Source organism: Paramormyrops kingsleyae, chromosome 3 (genome assembly GCF_048594095.1).
Source record: "Paramormyrops kingsleyae isolate MSU_618 chromosome 3, PKINGS_0.4, whole genome shotgun sequence".
NCBI lineage: Eukaryota > Metazoa > Chordata > Actinopteri > Osteoglossiformes > Mormyridae > Paramormyrops > Paramormyrops kingsleyae.
In genome coordinates this window covers 9,501,824-9,524,155 of record NC_132799.1, presented here as the reverse complement: position 1 = coordinate 9,524,155, position 22,332 = coordinate 9,501,824, and positions in this window count along the sequence as shown.

Sequence of the window (22,332 nt, the reverse complement as noted above, 5' to 3'; positions counted from 1 at the left end):
ATTTAAAAGGTACTTTAAGCATATTAACCTAATTTGATAAGCAGTGCACAATGTCTAGAAGTATATTCCATAGAAATTCCACACATCTGTTGAAAGCAAGTCTGTAAAATGGACTGGATTCTCTGCATGGTCTGTTCCTCTCTTGTTCCCTGTATAGCCTGGGATAAGCTCTCCATGACCTTGCACTGGATAAACGTTGGGACGATAGATGGATGTGCATGATCCTTAATGTAGCTGTAACTAGCTTGCGCCCATCTTGGTCAGGTATAAGATCCCATAAAACACACAAGCCTACAGATTCATCCCAAGGTGATATTTCTACAGAAAATCGCCAGAACAACACGCAGATGTTTCAGATCCATAGCACAGATGTATTGAGTAATTTTACGAGTGTGTGAAGAGTTAGAGTATTATAATGTAAGTGAACTACACGTTTTGTTTCCAATGTGTTAAAAATGATACATATTATGAGAAATTTGTCATGTCTCCTAATTGCCATTAAGCTAACATTTTCCAAACTCAAATTAACACGATCCATAGAAACACCAATATAACAGGAACACTTTTACAGGCAGGGTCACCATGATAGCAAACTTTTAGGGCCCCTGGATCTGTCTAAACTTGGCCCCGTCACAGTGACCCTTTCTGCAGGTACTTTAGACTTAAGTTGCAAGTACATCTATGGAACATCTACAGCTTATGAAGGATCAGTTATGCAATTTTGCATGAGAAAAGCATAACGAATGGGGGCGGGGGGGGGGGCTCTAGAGATAGCGCAACACATATATATCAACACCTAACCTATTTAATATTAAGATTTTTAATATGTAAATTTTTATAATTATTATTATTATTAGCCTGAAGTAAGTAATTAAGCTTCATGTTTTTGCCAACAGGTCCCAGTTGAAAATGATAGATAATTAACTCTTGAAATGCTGTAGTTTTCATTCCTGCGACAGGGAGCGCGATGACACACTAGGCCTCATATCTGCAGGCTCTGTGCGTGGCGTTTTCTTGTTCTCCGTGTTTGCACAAGTTCCCTCCCACAATCCAAAAAACATGTGGTTAGGTGAATTGGTGCCTCTACCTTCACCGTAGTGCGTGTGCCCGGCAGTGATCTGGCGTGCCGTGCGGGGTGTGTCCGTCTCGTGCACTGTGTTTCCTGGGATAGGCTCCAAGCTCACCACAATCCTTAAATGGATAGGCACTTATGGGCATTCCGATGGCATAAATTTGTCCGGCTACTATGCGTTCAAAGGTAGATCGAATTATATCGCAGTGAGAATTCTCCCTGTGTTTGATAGATCATTTGTTATTTGCAAATCAGGATTGGGACATGTGTTCCTGGTTTGGTTATTTAAGGTTCTTCAATTTTCCTTCAGGTTCTGTAGACTTCAAAAAGCGTGAGAATGGGGTGGGCAGGCAGAGGTGTTGTATCCAGGTGGATGAGCCAGGTGACTCATGTTGTTCTCATTGATTTGTTCCACCTGTTCCTCTGTACAGTTGTTTGTTAGTGCTGCTTTTACAGTGACTTGAAGTCTGTCATCGTTCATAAACAGACTAAATAAAACCAGTCAAGTGTCTAGCCCATGCTTATTCACTCAATATTAATTTACCAGGGAATTTTTAACTTTTTTTTTTTTGCATATTTGCATATTTTAGCATTTAGAAACATCTATAATATAATTCACTTATTCATTAGTGTATATTGGTAATAGAAGCAATTGCATTTGCAGAAATAAATTATGCATATAACAAGCAAATGGACCCAAAAACTACAAGGTGGTTATTTTGCTGTGCAGTCTTTTCAGAAAGAGCAGTTTTATAGCTGTGTATCAGGTGCTTTATCATCTTGTTTCCTTCTAAGCCTGTCCACATTAAAAAGTGAATCTCCATACGATTCTAGCCCACACTCCCAGCCTCTATGCAGGCTTTTCCAATAGGTGTTGTGTGGCAGTTACTGTGAGTGACAACGCCCAAATGACATTCTCCAAAGTGCTGGAAGTGTTTACATTTTGTTTGCTTAGCAGACACTTAAATGCAATGCGACATACATTTTTTTAATGTGAGATAATAGGGTGAGACAGTCCCTGAAGCAATTGGGGGTTAGGGGCCTTGCTTAGGGGCCCTGCTCAGGGGCCCAGGTGATCACAGACACTTTGCCCAGGCGATCACAGACACAGTTACCAAACCTGCTGAGCCACATACCACCCTATGTTTACCACCATTTAGAGGTCTAAACTTTATATGTCACTTCTCTGTGTTATATAAGATTAAACAAATTGCACTACGGATTGTCTTGCACTCACATAGGTGCTCATTCTGTGATAGAACTCTCCCCCAGACAATTTAAGCCAGTGGACAAAACTGTGTCAGATGTCACGAGGGATCCTTAGGTTTGAGAATTGTTAACCTTGTGTCACAAAGTTGGAATCAGTAGATGATGAATGTCTTTTATTTCATTCTCTGCATTTTTTCCTCTCCTTTTATCGTTATTATTAGGTTTTGTGGCTTCCGTCGGAGCTGATGTACAATTTCAGCAATTTAAATTCTGTGATATTTTGGAGGAGCATTTCATTTCATGTGTGAGGGGAGAAGCTTTCATGTAAAATCTATCCTTCAAACTTTCTATCAAGCTCAACCTGCACAAGAATTCTCTACTTAGAGATGTAGTATTTTTAATTCTAACATCACTTAATTCAAACATTTTCAAAAATGTTTTCTCTCTCTCTCTATGTTGGGGTGCATTCAGCATTGGCAGTTACATAAGGTTCATTTTGTCTTTGTGCTATTAGTTGTGTGGATGTTATTTGTATTGCTCTGTTTCTGAAATGATCTAATTGGACTTTATGAGTAAAATTGGGTTTGATTATTGTGAGGCATGTGATCTACCTGCGTTCATCCTATAATTATAATTTGGATGAGTTTTGTTTCTTAATTTTTCCTGTTTCACTGGGTCAACGCTTGTTTATCTTCCTTTCAGGTAGGCCATCTAATTTTCAATCTCTTTTCAATCAGTGTAGTGGCCACTTAGCAATTTTTCAAAGCAATACTATAATAGTAACTGAATTGTATTTTTCAGGTCTTATTAATGCAATACAAATACATACTATACCAATGCCAACCAATGGACTAAAGTTGTTCTGATTGCTTGCTTTAAAAGCTTTGTCTCTAATCTGCGAACAGACTTTGTAATCTGCAATTCTTCAGATAATCATCACCATTCTCTGTATTTTTCAGCCCCCTAACATTTTGACCCTGCATCACTGTAAATGGATGCCACTTTATCAGAGACGCAGGTGGTAAGATTCTCTAGCTCGGATCTCTCAAGATGCAAATCAATTCCTATCTGAATTATTGAGGTTTCCACTCCCCTCTTTTGGCTTGACAAACAGTCTGCAGGCCATAGAAAGCACAGCTGAATGTAAATAGGGGTTCTTTTTATGTATATCTATTTCAATCATTTATGATTGTCTTTATTCAGGATTGCATAATCTGAGGAAATATATATATTTATTTACCGTGGCACTTTAATCCATGAAGCACACCAGAGGTGGCCCTGTCAGTCGAACCATGAGCTCATACAAAACAGTGTCATATACATCACCCCTCCAAGACAATCATTTCACATCCTTTCTCTCCTAAACAAATGAAGTAGTGCAATTCTACAGCCATTCTGCCAGAGGGATGTACCCTTCCTACATAAAGTCCATTGATTTGACAAATGCCTGTCCTACAACAGCAAAAGCTTTGGCTTGCTGGATGGATTCCTGTTGAGAAAACACGCCTCCCCCCTTTCGCTGAGTTGTCCACCCTTGGCTCACATCTGAGCCCTCAAACAGCCTAGTTAATGCCAGTATTTTCTGCTTGACAGTTGGTGCAAAAAGGCCTTTTCCTAGCCGAGTTATGCTGTGGTCACCTTGTGATGTGCTGTCATGTTGGGAGGGAGGGGGGTTATGATGGCAGAAGCTGTCAGCTGTGAGAGGTGATCAGCGGAATAGCCCTGGGGGGTCCACTTGAACTTCTAAAATGGCAGTAGGACCCACACGTTAAATGAACTCCTGCCATGTCAACAGCACTGTCTGATGCCCCTTGGGAGGCTAACTGGAATCATCTCTGCTAATGATGTGTAATTTAGGAAGCTAATGATGTGCTATGTGCTACAGATGTACATTCAGAAGAGTCCAGAGAAGGAAAATAAGTTTTTTATGCACGTAATAAAAAAAAAAACAAGTTTTACCCATATAACTCATCATTTTGTATTTGTTTTTTTTGTCTTTCTCATTAACATTTTTATTGGTGTGAGCTTAAAATATGCATGACCCTTGGAAGTAAATAAGTAAAAATAAGTTGTTTCAGATCTCTCTAAATAAATGCAATCTTTGCCAACATCTAAATGCATTTAGAGCAGCATTGTTTAATATGAATGCATGCTTTTCAGAACAATGCGTAGTTTCATTATCTGTTAAAACAAATTTATTTTGTTTTTCATTGCTTACACTTTTAAGTTCTGGAATTGTGTGTTTGAAATTATTGTTCCGTATTATGTTTAGTGTTATTTTGCCTTAAGAAACCTTGTTTATCAAAGGTTCTTGGTTTCATAATTTACATTTGTCCTAGTTCTGGGGTAGGCCTCAGTTTGACATTTTTTGAACATTCATTTTAATAGCCGGTTTAAAAGCTGTTTTTGCTCAGTATTACATAATTATTCTGTGATTCTGTAATACTCTCATGAAGAGCATTGGCGGGGGGGGGGGGGGGACCTTGTTTCTATTTAAAGAGATACAAATTGAAATGGAAGTCACAGATGTATGACTGAGTACAGCTGACATGTTTTTTTTTCATCTTGTGCAAGCATTGGCACCAACTCACATGGCAGTCAGTACCTCATGTAAGAAAAAGTCCCCAGTGTCTAGCATCATAGACGAGCTTGTCTTATCTCTGTGTCTTATCTTTGTTTAGGTAATGACTCATTAATGTAAACAACACTAATGCGTAAAACTGATTACATGGCAAATACCCCTAATGTTTTCTTTTTCTGTTCATTTTTTTCTTCCCTGTGTCTCGACGGAACTGTCAGTCCTGTCAACTACAATAGATGTGTTGGATTAAGAAATATTTCCCCAAAGCAATACACTTAAAACAATTAATCAAGTGAAATGAAACATTCTGTATTTTCCTTCATTTTATGCAAATGAAATTATACAAAACCAGGAACCAAGAATAACTATTCAGAAATTATGACATGTATGATCTTTTTCTTGTCTAACATTAAAATAATTTGTAGATAGTTGAAGGTCTAACACTTCAAAGGAAAAGATACATAAATTTCTGTTTATACCAATCAGTAATGCTATTATTTTGTTGTAGTATTAGATAAATGTCTTTCTTAGAACAGTATATTGATTTCAGGCAGAATGCCCATGCACTGTTCAGTCAAATTAAAAAGTGATAACAAAATTTTGCCCTTGCAATATCTGTGCTCAGCTGAAACTGTTTTCATTTTATCCTCTGCAGCGAGCAATGCTAGTAATTGCTATAATCCAGTGTTCTAAGCAGGTATGACCAGGATGATCACATGTTCATGAGTGTTTTGGATATGATCTTGTGGATGGATGATAGGTCCAACAGATGCATCCTCGGGACCTGCAATAACAAGCACACAAAGTATAAAATGTAAAACCTTGCAATATAAAAATCAGGATTTCATGGAATGTGTGCTGTGTGAATGTGTGCTGAATTTGTGGGTTAGGATTCTCTGCCCCTAGTCAGGAGGTTGTTGGTTCAAATCCCGTGGCTGGCAGAGTAATTTTACCACTGGGCCCTTGAGCGAGGCACTTAACCCCATGGACACTGCCTGACCCTGCTGTCAAGCCTCATTTGCACATTGCTTTGGACAAAAGTATCTCTTAAATAAATAAATGTAAATGTCTGCTAAGCTAATCAATCAGGTCAGTCACTGTGGATAACAACATTAACAAATAGTGTTACACTTTACTTGAGGGGACACAAATAATGTAGTGGTACTTAAAGTATTAACTAACCAGAACCTAGGTGTTAGTTTCGTACTGATCCCATGTTCGTTCATCATTAATCAGTCAAAGCGGTTCCTGTACGCTATATGGACAAAAGTATTGGGACACACCTTGTAATCATGGAATTCATTGCCACAGATGAGTAAAATCAAGCACCTAGCCATGCAGTCAGATTTTCAGACATTTGTGAGAGAATGCATCATTCTGAAGAGTTCGGTGAATTCAAGCGTGGTGCTGTCATATAGGATGCCGCCTTTGCAATAAGTCAGTTTGTGAAATTTCTTCCCTGTTAGATATTCCGTGGTGAACTGTAAGTGGTATTATTGCAAAGTGGGAGCATTTAGGAGCAACAGAAACTCGGCGACAAAGTGACAGACCATGTATAGTAACAGAGCAGGGTTGCCAAGTGCTGAGGTGCGTGGTGCGTAAAAGTCGCCAACACTCTGTTGACTACATAACTGCAGAGTTCCAATCTTCCTCTGGCATTAACCCCAGTGCAAAAACTGCGCGATGGGAGCTTCATGGAATGGGCTTCCATGGCTGAGCAGCTGCATGCAAGCCTCACATCACCAAGCGCAATGTGAAGCCCGCCGCCGCTAGAGCAGTGGAAACGTCCTGTGGACTGACAAATCACACTCCTCTGTCTGGCAGTCTGATGGAGGAGTCTGGGTTTGGCAGATGCCAGGAGAATGTTACCCACCTGACTGCATTGTGCCAACTGTAAAGTTTGTTGGAGGAGGGGTAATGGTATGGGGTTGTTTTTCAGAGTTTGGGCAGTGAAGGAAACTCTTAATGCTTAAACATACCAAGACATTGGATAATTCCATGCTTCCAACTTTGTGGGAACAGTTTGGGGAAGGCCATTTTCTCTTCCAGCATGACTGTGCCCCAGTGCACAAAGCAAGATCCATAGAGACATGGTTGGGTGAGTTTGGTATGGAAGAATTTGACTGGCCCACGCAGAGCCCTGACCTCAACCCCATCAAACACCTTTGGGATGAGCTACACCAGAAATTGCAATCTAGGCCTTCATGTCCAACATTAGTGCCTCACAAATGTTCTTCTGGATGAATGGGCAAAAATTCCCACAGTTACACTTCAAAATCTTGTGAAAAGCACAGGATAATAGCAACTGTTCTAACTGCTAAGGGGGGAGCAGCTCCATACTGATGCCTATGGATTTAGAATGGGATGCAAAAAAGTTCCTGTAGGTGTAATGGCCAGGTGTCCCAATACTTTTGTCCATATACTGTATTTCACACAATTACTACATGATTTCTACTTGAGGAGTAACTGAGTTACTAAGTTACTTGTGCCCCTTCAAGTAAACTGTTACTACAAAGAGTATAAATCATACAAAACACACTCTGCAGGAGTGCTGTGTTATATGATATGTTGGATGATCACAAAAGAACTGCATATATATGTGCATAAATAAATAACAATTAATAAATATGCCTTGCAAAACCCCAAGACATATTTAATTAAGGTTGCTTTTCAACCTTAATTGACAAACGCAGTCACATTAAACGAAATATCGATCAATTTGGTAATTGTTCAGCAGTGTATAAGTTTTACTTGAGGGTAAACAATGCAGTCTAGTAAACACTCTGATGCACTAAATGTTACTGCATCTCGTGATTTTTATTGTCACATTTATTACATGAAGATTAAATGAATAATTTGTCATATAGATGCATAAATTGAACAAAGACAACATATCGAATGGTGAAACTGAGACATTTTATTGTTTTATGACAAATATATGCTCAATTTCAATTTGATGCCAGCAACACATCTCAAAAGGTTGGGACTGTGCTTCCCATAGGTTCAAATATGGGTTTATATGATTTGCCAGTCATTGCATTCTGTCTATATTCACTTTGTACCCAGTGTGCCAGCTTTTTTGGAAACATTGCTGTATAAACAGTAATTTTTAATTAGGAGCACTTCAGGGACATCATGTAATCTACTTTTGTATAACTTCTACTAACTGTAACGATTTAAACGAAATAAAAACGTAAACATTCAGCCAGTTCTGGCTTTCCGTCTCTCAAACCGTATTTTCATGCAGCTCTCTTCGGTTGCATGTCTCAGCTTCCACTTACTGCAGTGTTCTTGGCTGAATGAATTGATGCTATTTTCACATTGATTGTCACAGGCAGGGCCAGACAAACCCAATGTGTGTGTATGTGTGTGGCTGCGCGACAGCCTGTAGTATGTAGGCCTGGGTTAGCATCAAACTTAATCCCCCGTGTTAAGGAAAAAGTGTCTCGCACCAGCCTTCACCCACAAAGGCTGACTTCACAGCATCCACGCACGTTTTCTGTGACCTTGGCAGTAGAACTGTATCTATGCATTTTCTGCAATAAACTTGTTAAATATACAGTTTACTTGTAATTTAAATCGCTCCTACTACTGTTAGACAGTAAAGAATATTATGATATCATGAATGATTCTAAACATTAAAATATGTATAAAAAAATGAAGCAATAACACATAAATCTTAAAAGGCACTAGTAAATTAAATATAGTTAATATGATTTCAGCATATTGCAGCTCATTGACGGATTCTATTTTGTCTGTATAAGAACAATGACAAATATATATGTTTATGAACAATGCCAATTATATATATTTATATATATATTTTTAATCTGTTTGAAAAGTAATGAAATTCTGTCGTTCTTTCTGAAAAATTATACCTTTTTAATATAGCAAATACTATTCGAAATATTGTCTGGACAGTTCTGGTACACGATATCGATAAAATTGTGAGAAATGAAGCTCAGAAAGTTGGAGGAACAAAATAAGGCAATTGACAAGATTTTAAGCATCTAATACTCTCAACAGAATCTGAAACCATTTTACTGACTGGATGGCAAATTATTTTTTTTTATTCCCCTTTGTGCCTCAATTGTTTGCATGAAATTGTCCATTTTGGCTGCAGGGTCATCTGCTGTTATATGTTGCTATGGTGATATCAATCTCCAAATTAATTTTAAACCCAATAGATAATGCACTTCTTATTATTGTAATATACTGTATGGTGAAATGGCAATTACAGAAACTTTCTGAACATACATAAAAGCTATGAAGATCAACAGGCATAAAACAGACATAAAACATGAAGAGCAAATGCTGATAATCCAAAAATGCTGTTTGTCCATGAGTGGAGCTGCACAATGAACCAGCACACAGTATTCTCACAGCCTTATGCCCTGTTCTGGGACAGACTCAAGCCCCCCCCCCCCCCAATGACTGGATAAGTAGCTAAAAGATGGACCGATGACAGACGTTTCCTTATATGTTTTTCAAACAAGTTGTGTTTTAAGTGCAAAGTGCTTTTGATTGCTGCCTTAAGTTGACACTGTCTTTCGCTGAGAGGGCAATTTCTATAAAGACTCTTTAGTACTATTTTTCCATGTGCGCACATTGTAAGTTGAGCACGCGAGCCTGCTTTTTGGAGTCATGTGAGGTGTAATGTATCAGTAATTTGATGGAATTTAAATGGGATGCTGCACTGCTTGCAGTTGGTAATAGTACTCTACAAGGGAGAAGTCTTTACACTCCAGTGCAATACGCTTGTGAAATGAATAAGAGCCTCAATTAGTCTTTTGTTCACTGGCACCATATTAATGACTAGCTACCATGAAGTGATAGATGATCTACTCGTTAGAATGAACTTCAAATTTCAAACAAGTCATGCATTTTATTGCAAGAGATATAAATGCAATGTCATAACTGTAGTTCATAATTTTGCTACTCCTTAAAGAAAGATATTTGTCCATTTTGATTTTCCAGGACCCTGAATGCTAGTCTATTACAGGGCAAACACACTAGCTGGCCGACCCACAAGACTGTTTGACCACGCAAGGGAGCTCACAGATCTTTATAAGACTGAGTTTTTAATTACACACATCAGGGGGAGCAGGAATCAAACATACAACCACAGAAGTATGAGGCCACACTGTTACCCACTGTGCACCTAAGTGTCCATGACACAGAGATGTCTTATATGTGTGGCACTAAATTTTGTATTCATAATTACCATATTTAATGCATTGCATTGTTCTATTTCGTTATGTATATCATGTTTCAGGACTGGACTAATTTGAAAAGGGATATTATTTTTTCATGTGTATTTACAAAATTAATGAATTAGTACAAATGACTATATTCAGATTTTCTGAGTATTCTTTTGCTCATGAGCATTATTTAAAAATAGTGATGTACAATGTTAAATATCAATAGTCAAACAATCTCTTGTATTTTCCATACTCTTTACAGTTTGATTGATCATATTTAATATACGTTTATACTTATTAATTTATATCTTATTAATTACACATGACTGGAATAATAATAATTAAAAAAAAGTAACAAAACAATGCTTTTATAGGATGAAGTACTGAATTAATCTTACGCAGTTCAGTGTTACCAAAGTTTTTTTTGTTTTGGCAGGATCCTCAGAGTCTGACCTTTTTAAAATGCAAAACAATTCACAGTTTTCAAAAATAAAATGCAGCTGATTATTGCAACAGCAAATGCGGGGGATTTAGACCTCAGCGCTGAGAAGAAGCCTCTGATGTTTCCATAAGCTTCATGATTGCTGTATTAACACAATAAGGGACACCTTGATTGTCAGTAGCTGTATGCAGTTTGCCGTTTGAAGTTTCGAGTTTTATTGTCACATATTTTGTCACGGATCCGGGCGGCTCGGACACGAGGACGTGGCATCAGGCACAAAAAAGGGCGGACGACCCACTAGCGGCTCCAAGTACAAAAAGGGGTTTATTAAATAAAACAGAAAACACTACAAACACAAAACCAAAAGGACCACGAGGGTCAAACACTAAAGGGGATAATTAAAGACTTAATATCACAAATAACAAAAACTGGGAAGGGAAACAGAATACAGAGCTAACCAAACTTACAAAGCTTAGACAAGCAACAACAACAATGAACCACTGGGGAACTGAACAGAAGCAGGAACTAAAACACTAAGGGGTAACGGGACTAACACAGGACAGGTGAGGCTAATTAACAAAGACCAGGGAAACGGGGCACAGGTGAAACTAACAAACTCAAAGGAACTAAAAACAGGGAAACTAAGAACTAACCAAGGACACAGGGAAACAGAAACCAACACTAGGGACTTAAACAGGTAAAGACACAAGCAGGGGCACAAGGAACAAAACCAAAACCAACTACAAAATCAGACACAAGAACTATCCATCCATCCATCCATTGTCCAACCCGCTTATCCTACTGGGTCGCGGGGGCCCGGGGCCTATCCCGGAAGCAATGGGCACGAGGCAGGGAACAACCCTGGATGGGGGGCCACAAGAACTAAAGAAATTCAAATGAAACACTAGGGAGCAAAATACAAAAACAGAGGCGGTGGGATTCAAACACAGAACAGAAGGGTACTCAGGACAGAAGGGTACACAAACAACCACATGCTCAACACATTGAGCCACATGACCAGACAGGTAACAGAGAGAACAAAGACTAACATAAAGAACAGGATGACCAGCAATGCCTGCTGGTCAAACGGGGAAGGGACACGGTAGGACCACAGGGGCTGACCCTGACATATTTCTGGAGGAACACAGTGAAATTATTAAGCCACAGTTGCAGCGTAGGGGATACATTGGGGGGGGGGGGGGAAATAAGTAATTAATAGGTGAGGTGATGTAATAGGAATGTGCAAATGGACCTCAGTCCAGTGAATATTATTCTTTATTAATAAAGTGCAGAAGTGGAATATTATTAGCAGCGTGCAATGCGTTGGGTGGATGGATGTGTGTCACTGGTCACTTGTTGACCTGATGCTTTGTGGAAAGAAACTCCGATAGACGGTTATTCCAATGATTCTCTTTTCTTTGACTGATATTTCACTCTGATGCTCCTCTTCCTCCATGATCTGCTGCAACTGCCTTTCAGAAAAGAACAAAGAAGTCTGGTATGATGGCTGCTGAAATACCACTGGGGGCGGATCTCACAGTAATATCAACAGACATTTGTGATCATTGTGAAATTGATTAATTGTCATTGTTGACACACCACTGCACCACCATTTAACCCATATGGGACATACAGTAGCAGTGGGCAGCTATTTCTTAGCCTTCGGGGACCAGTGCCATGCCCAGGGCCTCTCTGTGGTACCTTGCAGGTTAGGGATTCAAACCAGCAACTTTTCAATCAACCAGATGCTTCCCTAACCATTATACCTCTACTGCTATCTTAATGCAGCAGCCTTTGCGGATTGCGTAACGAGATTAGCTAGAGTGGAAGGCAGTATGCGGCATCGACAAGGTAGCTGGATCCTCTCAAACACAGGTCAAGGGTTTATGGATTGAAAGCGCCACCCGACGTTGACACCTGTAGACGCTGTAACTTTTACCTCTGCTTATAAGGTGATTAACTGAAAAGACGGCAGATTTTTCAGAATCATCATCAGAAGTTACTCCATCGACTCCTGGAAGATAGCCTATGAATGTGAATATGCACAAAATGTTGTCGACTTCACTCTATCTTGTATATAATTGTAGGGTTTATTCTGTAGGTCAGCATTCTCAGATAGCAGTTTGAGTCCATCCTTCGGTTGTTTGTTACACTGGACAGCAGACCCTTGTTAAGCATCAGGTTAAAACATGAAATAAGTAAGATGTGCAGAAAGGTTAGCTGGTGTCACTAAATTTCCCGTATTATATGAAATGTGTATGTCCCTTTGTGTTGATGTGTATCCAGCAATGGACTGACATCCCATTCAGAGTGTACGTCAGCCTAGGCTGCCTCAGACTGGTTTCACTGCAACCCTGACCAGGAGAAGTGCTTAGAAGATAGGTGGATCTATGCTTTTGATGTTGTCAAACAAGTAATACAGAGCTTCTGTGAATTGGACCAAGATGTTTAATTGCTAGGTTTGATTTTAAATAACTGAACAAATTTTTTATCAGATCGCCTTGATTTATGTCAAAGGTCAGCAACAATGGAAAGATGTTTGTGTTAATTTTTTTTTTTTTATCAAAAAAACATTAAATTTACCAGAAGAGATTTCAAAATCAAATTTAACAAACATATGTACCTTATCTTATTCACTTATTGAGCATAAAATAAATAAATAAATAAATAAATGTCTAAATTATTTTTTATGATCTGATTATTACAGTAGTTGCTGGTCTTATGTAAATCATGCCCTGAAGAACATACACCCACGGGCCTGCCTCAGGATAAGACTCTTAATGTCAAATATCTTGCACTTTTGATTGTTAATCCCTTTGCGAAAGAACAAATAGATATTCAGTTACAAGAATTGTTGTCATTCTTCGTCAGCCTTTGGTTCTTTTAACTAAGATGGTACAGCTACCTGTTTGGGAGAAAATGTGCTTCACTTCTCGCGGCTGCTTTTATAATGGTTGTCTGTCTAATTTTCTTTAACTCACAACAGCAACTGCCAATCTTTGATCTACCAGATGCTATCCAGGCCTCGGGCTGGCAGAGAACCTGAAAAGATGCATTAAAAGATACATTTTTAAAGCTTTTGTATGCCTGAATTACTCCAAGAAGTTTCTCTGTAAACTAATGGGTACAGACACAAATGACACCGTTATCCAAAGAGAAAGATAACTGTTCATCCAACCATGCATCCATCCATTTTCAGAATAGCCTACCCACCCCAAAAATATTCTACCTTATACTAAATGGAAATTATATAAAAGGTTTATTCTTAAATCTTACTCTTTGACAACGGGTTTATTGGTCCTATATGAAATTCCTTTACGTATGTTTGAGAGTTGATAAAACAGAAAACAAGGGAGGTTATTTTTATACCTAGTTATTTTAGCTATGTTTAGCAAAACATATAATTGCATCTACAACACAGTCTAACTGCACAGTCTAATTACAGTTTGCAAGCCAAAATATTACGAGTGGTGGTAGAAACATACTCCATTTATGACATGTTTTGTTCTTTGTTTAAGTTGTTTTCAGGGAAAAAAAAAAACCAGATTAGATCATACTTATGAAATAAGTGTCATCCTAATGAGACTATACAAATAGACTAAGTTCCTGCAGCTAAGGCGATGGAATAAATGAGGCCCTCACATATCTAAGAAAGAGATTTGGGCTTTTTTTCTGACTTCCAATATACTGCCGCAACATAATTTATGAACTGCCTCTGTGGAGAGCTACAGAGGGAGACCTTTCGAAATGCTAATGAAGGGAACAGAGAAAAATGTTCTCATAACATCTGCTATCATCAAAGCAGAGAATTCCCCATTCCCCATTCACATTCAGCGCTATTTCACCCAAACAGTTTAATCTTGTTCAACCTTTCATGCCTCGTGTCAACATCCATGCTGACTACAAAAAGGGCTTCTTTTATTAAATCATGTATATAGAAAAAAAACATATATTTTTTTTTCCCAGCAAAGAATATTCTGTATGAATAGGGTGGCAATGGAAAAGGCCTTTACATGATTTCAAAATGGACAATCCTGAAGAGTCAATTCTTGAAAGATGTCAAACTGATTCAGATTCCAGAGAAAGGCTGAGTCAGTCTGAGCCAGGGGCCTTTCTGCTACCAATACATAGTGATTAACCTGCTGGTTGTTCAGTAGGACCAGGTCAGCTGTAGCTATAAAACCATCACAGTCTCTGCTGCACTGACCTCAGCTTAATATCCAGTAAACCAATATGGTGTGCAGATCCAGAGATCTTTATTATGGACAGTTACTGTAGTAGTTGAAGACATGCACGTGCAATCCAGAGGTTGTTAGTTGAAACACCAGGAGAGATGTTTAGATAATAAGGTTGGCAAATGGTTTGTTGTAAAGAAAAATCGGACGACATGCACAAAAGTCAGTTTAATCAGCAAGTATAAAGGTTTCCTAACATTTAACCTGCTACTTTGTAATGGTCTGCTGTTCATTGTGTGAGACAATTAAAATATTCTGCAATGCTCAGTGTAAACAAACAGATAATTAACTAACCCAGGGGAAGCAAGTATAATGTATTCAGAGAGAAAATATTTTTAACCTCCCTTGTTCTATTGTTGTGGTATTCAGTGCCACATTCATTTTGAGTAGTATAATTCAGTATAATTAATCAATTCTGTTATGTGCACTTTTGAAGTAATGTCATTTGAATGTATCACTCAATACATGTTGCAAATTACCCCAAGTCCTACTCATTATATTATTTGTTTAATTGATATTTAGCATGTATGTACGTGGAACTGTATATCTCTTACTTAAAAACTGAATTTCAGTTAAAAAAAAAGTTTAAAGAAAGAAAATATGTTTTCAAGATTACAAGGCATTGTAATGTTTTACTACGTTTATGAATCTATGAGAATATCTAATATCTAGACGTAATTTTCTTGGTAACTACATCAGGATAATAATTACTTTTTATCAGTATAAATAATATTTTCACACAATATTGTAGAATATTACTAATTACATTAAAACCCTTGTAACATTTCAAGAGCCAGATCTTGAACTCACTCACATTAAATGTTAATTAGCTGAAATGCATAAAGAATATCACGCAGCTAAAAATAATTCTGGAATTATAAGACAGTAAGTGAAGTCCAAATGGGTTTACATATATTTTCTGAAAGTGCTATAGTGTAAGCCATTAAGAAAATACACGCACCCATCGTCCAATACTGACCCCGGAGCCAAGCCAAAGGCATCAGGCACATTGCTGGGGTACACCCTGGGCAGGATGCCAGTCCGTCACATGACACATAAACTTGGCAATGATAATTAGCATAACTGTACAGTACGTATCAGGATTGAAGTGGAATAGTCAGAGGAAGCCTGCACATCACAGAGAGGACTTGCAAATTCAAAGCATACACCCAGCAGAGGGGGGATTCAAACCCCACCCTCAGAGGTGGGAGGTAATACTGCCCCCCCACTGAGACACTGTTCCACCCTAACATATACATAGGGAAGGTATATGTATAGTGGATACAAATAACCTGTACGTGAGATACCACATTCTTTTAAAATTCCTTGTTGTGTTAGGGTGCAACTTTGTTGCTTTGGCTACATATGTGCACATTGTGTTCCAAAATAGAAGTTCAATATTTTTCTTGTGCACAGCTTTTGTGTCATTTGCACAAATCACAGAGCGGTTCAAGGGGTTCGCAGTTATTCTAAAATGCACTTCCAGCTGATAAACAGCACACTGAACTCAGCAGCAAATCACATTTTCTTTGCCTTTGCTATAGTATTAAAATCATCAATACATGCATGCACTGATTATCTCTAGCAGTTTCTGAAAGGATTTATGAAACAAAGTGTTGCCTTGAAGAAAGGTAACAGTTTTATAGGGTTATGAGTCACATTCAGAAGGTTTAAAAATCAGTCTGTTCTTATCCTCCCAAGCCGCTAATCTCATCGACCTTCCATCCAAAAAGGCAAAGCAATGACCTAATCGAATACAGAAAAAGTCAGGAGACGAGATATAATCAAGAGGATTCCGCAGTGAAAGGTGACAGCTATCCTTTTTAGTGTTCTTGAACGTATTCAAAGGTAATTTCACTTATTCTATAATCAATGTGATATGCGAAACCCAATGATATCTGCCTAAACTCTAGGAATGTAATATTGTCAAGCTGCAGAGGATCGTGAGAGTTACAGAATGCCCTATAAAATGTAATATACGCTTCATTGCATGTGATAGAAGCTATTAAGTTATACCAGGGCTGTCCAACCCGACGTCTGGAGACCCACCACCCTGCAGAGCTGAGCTGCAGCTCTAATTTAACACCCCTGATACAGATGATCAGGACCTTCAGTAACATCTCAGCATTGGAGTTAAGCTGGATCTAATACTGAGATGCTACCGAAGGCTTGACTTGTAGCATATGGGAGAATAGATCTTCCAAATAAACTACAAGAAAACTATTTTTCAGCAACAACCCCCTCCACAGGTGCTCGATTAGGTTGTTATGTGGTCCACGCTGTTCCGATATTCATCACACTGTTTCGAATATAAAAGCAAAGGCAGAACCTCCCGAACACTTGTGACAGTGATGTCTGCCCTTTAGAGCTCCATGACAAAAACACCATAAGCAAAGGCTCCTAATGGAAGATTACTGAGTCAAATATCCTTGCCTCTTAAATTCCTGCCAAACAATAATCATCTTATGTTGAAAACAAATGACATGTATTCTTCCAGTGATGTGATGCAAAACACTGAGTAACTGGACCAGTTTGAGTAACTGGACCAGCCCATTTTTAAATGACACTTACCCTATTGAGATGTTAATTACAAATTGAGATCTCTTCCTATATAGAAGCACCTGATTTCACTATAGTTTGCATCCTTCATTTATTGAAAAGTCTCTGCAGTGTATATAAGAACCAAGACTGTGACCAAAAGCTATTTGATTTCTGGGTCTTTTTTCTAAACATTCTCAGTTATTGACTCTTGAGTCTTAAGCATGTAATGGAGTTGTATCTGATGTATCTGAACATTATACTGACTCCTGTAGCTAAAGACATGAGTTAATAAGACAGAAAACAAATCATGCGCATATTATGGACGTTAAGAACTCCAGGATGTTCTCCTTCAGGTTATACATTTTACTGTATATATGCAATTTTCGTTCTACTGATTAATGATCTAATATTTACTCTGGATGTGCAGCAAGGGAAATGGCTCATTGTATCACTGCGTGTATGACATACAGCTGTGGAAAAAATTAAAAGGCCACTGTATATTTTTGAAAAATCTGCATTTTTAAATCCTGGTTTAACCCTGGTTCTGCTGGCAGAAGGCTACACTGTGAGGCAGGCTGCTTCCAGGCTCAAAGTTTCTAAGACAGCAGTACACTAGAATAAGGGGAAGCAGGAGACGCTGGGAATAACCAGAAACCAGCCAGATACAGGGCATAGCCATAAATTGAGAAACTGAAAGTTTTGCTGTGTTCTCTTAATTTTTTTCCAGAACTATGTATTTCAAGCCACCAGGTACATTAACACATATGATATTTATCTTTCTTAATACTAGTAATTTCTGTGTGGCTTGGGTGACATTTAAAGACAATGATCTATAGTTATAACTAATACTAAACTGGCCAATGGCTATCATCCATGCATAATATCCTGCACCCCCACTGCGACCACTTATTCAGACATACATTGTTTCAGCATTGTACTTTTGATTAGGAATGGATGAAAATTAATGCACAAGGCCATTCTCCAGATAGCCTGCTGAGGTTAATTTACCGCAGTCAGGAATATAATGATTTAATTTACCTTAGTATTTTTTTTGGTGAAGGGCTGACAGGTTGTTATCAGTGCTGGGAAGGTTGGAGTCTCAGTAATACCTTTTACTGCACAGCAATGGCTCTCAGGAGTATACACTCACCTAAAGGATTATTAGGAACACCTGTTCAATTTCTCATTAATGCAATTATCTAATCAACCAATCACATGGCAGTTGCTTCAATGCATTTAGGGGTGTGGTCCTGGACAAGACAATCTCCTGAACTCCAAACTGAATGTCAGAATGGGAAAGAAAGGTGATGTAAGCAATTTTGAGCGTGGCATGGTTGTTGGTGCCAGACGGGCCGGTCTGAGTATTTCACAATCTGCTCAGTTACTGGGATTTTCACGCACAACCATTTCTAGGGTTTACAAAGAATGGTGTGCAAAGGGAAAAACATCCAGTATGCGGCAGTCCTGTGGGCGAAAATGCCTTGTTGATGCTAGAGGTCAGAGGAGAATGGGCCGACTGATTCAAGCTGATAGAAGAGCAACTTTGACTGAAATAACCACTCGTTACAACCGAGGTATACAGCAAAGCATTTGTGAAGCCACAATACGCACAACCTTGAGGCGGATGGGCTACAACAGCAGAAGACCCCACTGGGTACCACTCATCTCCACTACAAATAGGAAAAAGAGGCTACAATTTGCACGAGCTCAGCAAAATTGGACAGTTGAAGACTGGAAAAATGTTGCCTGGTCTGATGAGTCTCGATTTCTGTTGAGACATTCAAATGGTAGAGTCAGAATTTGGCGTAAACAGAATGAGAACATGGATCCATCATGCCTTGTTACCACTGTGCAGGCTGGTGGTGGTGGTGTAATGGTGTGGGGGATGTTTTCTTGGCACATTTTAGGCCCCTTGGTGCCAATTGGGCATCGTTTAAATGCCACGGCCTACCTGAGCATTGTTTCTGACCATGCCCATCCCTTTATGACCACCATGTACCCATCCTCTGATGGCTACTTCCAGCAGGATAATGCACCATGTCACAAAGCTCGAATCATTTCAAATTGGTTTCTTGAACATGACAATGAGTTCACTGTACTAAAATGCCCCCCACAGTCACCAGATCTCAACCCAATAGAGCATCTTTGGGATGTGGTGGAATGGGAGCTTCGTGCCCTGGATGTGCATCCCACAAATCTCCATCAACTGCAAGATGCTATCCTATCAATTTGGGCCAACATTTCTAAAGAATGCTTTCAGCACCTTGTTGAATCAATGCCACGTAGAATTAAGGCAGTTCTGAAGGCGAAAGGGGGTCAAACACCGTATTAGTATGGTGTTCCTAATAATCCTTTAGGTGAGTGTATAATACCATTGAACACTAGCAGAAGTAAGAATAGTTTCAGATTCAAGTTTTGTAACGGTTAGGAACCTGAACTTGGCAGATTTTAAGAAGATTAGGTTCCTTTAAGAGCTGTGCTGGTGGACCTTTTAATATCATGCTTAAAATATGTTGAGACCAGTATCAATCTGTTGGTTCGCACATTGCGAATGTGTAAAATGACTATAAGCTAAGAGAAACACTTTGGATTTACACAGATTTACTAAGTAGATTTAGAATGAAAAGGCAAATGTTGTCACACTGGGTATTGGGCTGTCAAGATCACCTAAAGAGCACATATTTGGCTATTCTGCTGTGTGCATGAGGTGATTGGAAATGTGTTTCTTTTGGCAGTGGACTTCACTAACATATAGTAGCCAAGAAACCATTTGCTGTACTGCCAGATTCTCAACAGAAACAAGGTTCCCATAGCGTATGGGCTCACAGGAGAAAGGAGTCAGCTCAATACGTATGATTTTGGGGCATTATTATCCCCGTTATGCACTGGATGAAAATGCAGCTATGTAATAAAACAAACAAACAAACAAACAAACAAACAAACAAACATATATATATATATATATATATATATATATATATATATATATATATATATATATATATATATATAAAAGCATAAATAGATAGATAGATAGATAGATGGATAGATAGATAGATAGATGACTGAGAAGAAGGCAATAATGTTTGGCCAGGCTGAAGATATTAAATCCTGGTCATTTACTGCTAAAGTCGAGGAGTTCTCATAAGACATAGTAACAGCTGCTCATTTGCAAAATCATCAAAGCAGGACAATATTTCAGTTTCAATTGTTTTGGTCTCATGCAATATTTGCATCAACTATATTTTGGTTTTCTCTTTATTTCCAGATGACACTGGAGACGCAGGTTAAAGCCGAATGATAAACATATATATCAATTAGCTCATTTAAGCCATAGAAGGGATGGGGGCCAAGGAAGTGTCCCACTACTCTTTTGTTATTACCTGTGGGGGATGGGGCACACAAGTCCTACCTCCCATTTTTCTCCCCCACAGAAGAGATAGAGGCACCCCAGATGAATTCCCCAGTTCAAATGCAATCTGTTCCCCGTGACATAAACGTCTAGTGTGGCTGGAAGAGTCACCCCCACTGACTCTTAATTGCCCCACACAGTGGTTTCCTGGCTCGTGCCTGAGTTGTGCTGTTGATGGAAAGCGCATAAACTACTGCTGAGCAAATATTTAGACATCGAGAGCCTGCGGAATAAACCATTGAGCAAAAGGCAGATAAAGATATCAGTACTAATACCTACAAAAGATGCTGGAAGGAAATGCATTTTTATCTCCGTGCTGTGAGGGAAACATCTGCTAACGCATTAACTGCACCTTCATAATGTATTTATAATGCATTCATAGAATATTCAGTCCACCTTCATAATGCATTCATAGAACATTCATAAGCAGCATGTAAGTATTCCTTAACATCCTAACATACCTTAACAGCTCTAATATACATTAATTAACAAACATTATATGATTATTGTTATATTGTTATTATCATATAATATTTGTTAATTAATGTATATTAAAGCTGTTAAGATATGTTAGGGTGTTAAGGTATCCTTACATGCTGCTTATAAGTATTCTTTAAATGCATTATGAAAGTGCAGTTAAGGTAAAGCGTTACCAAACATTTTGTTTTTCTATTACAAAGTTTAATTCTTTAATAAGGCACTTGGATTGCCTCTAAATGTGTTTGTCTACTATGAATGTTTTATCAGTTAAATTCCTACATGGGAGATAGCAGAATGATTTAGCTTGTTTTTCACTCTCCATGGTATTAATATTGTCTCACCTGCCACTCCTCTGTATCATATATGGATGTTCACTGTAAATTGAATCAGGAAAGGGTGCAACACTAACATGTAAATCAAAATCGTTCCGGCAATTTTAGTGAGCAGTAAACAAGAAAGCACTGCTGTAAAATACGTGATTTTTTCATTGCCTTAATTAGATATCATAAATATACATTTACATTTCTTTATTTAGCAGAGGTTTTTGTCCAGAGCAACACAGAAGTGAAATAAATAACACGTTTGAAACATAAGGCTATTAAAGAGTCAACTAGGCAAACGTACGGCTAGGCTGAGCTTCCAGCGAATGCCTAATTACATGTGTAAGCAGAATTAGAGAAGGAGCTAAACAATTCCTTTCAAACATAGCAAGAATCTAATAATCAACAGACAAAGTGCAATCCACTCGTTAACGCATGATGTAAAACTGTTTCTTAGCCAGACAAACAATAATGGTGGATCCGGTTCACTATGACTTCTTACAAAGCATCGTTAAGGCTGAAAAGAGGTCTAACTTCCTTTAATTTGAGTGTTTAAAAGGTGATGAGTGTAAAAGTAAATTATTGGTACATCATCTTTGGTTCAGTATGCACAATGAAACAAATAAACACATTTGTTGTCATGGGCAGAACCTAAATTTGCAAATAGATGTGCAACAAAAACATTGTGCTAATTGTGGCTGTGAGTTTGTTATGGCTAATCCTGCTTACAGTCACTCATAACTGGCAGTTTGGGAACATTTCGGTTTCCCAATAAACTACAGCAACACTGGAGAGTAGATGAGAAAACCAAGACTGTCCGTTGGCTCTGTTATACCAAA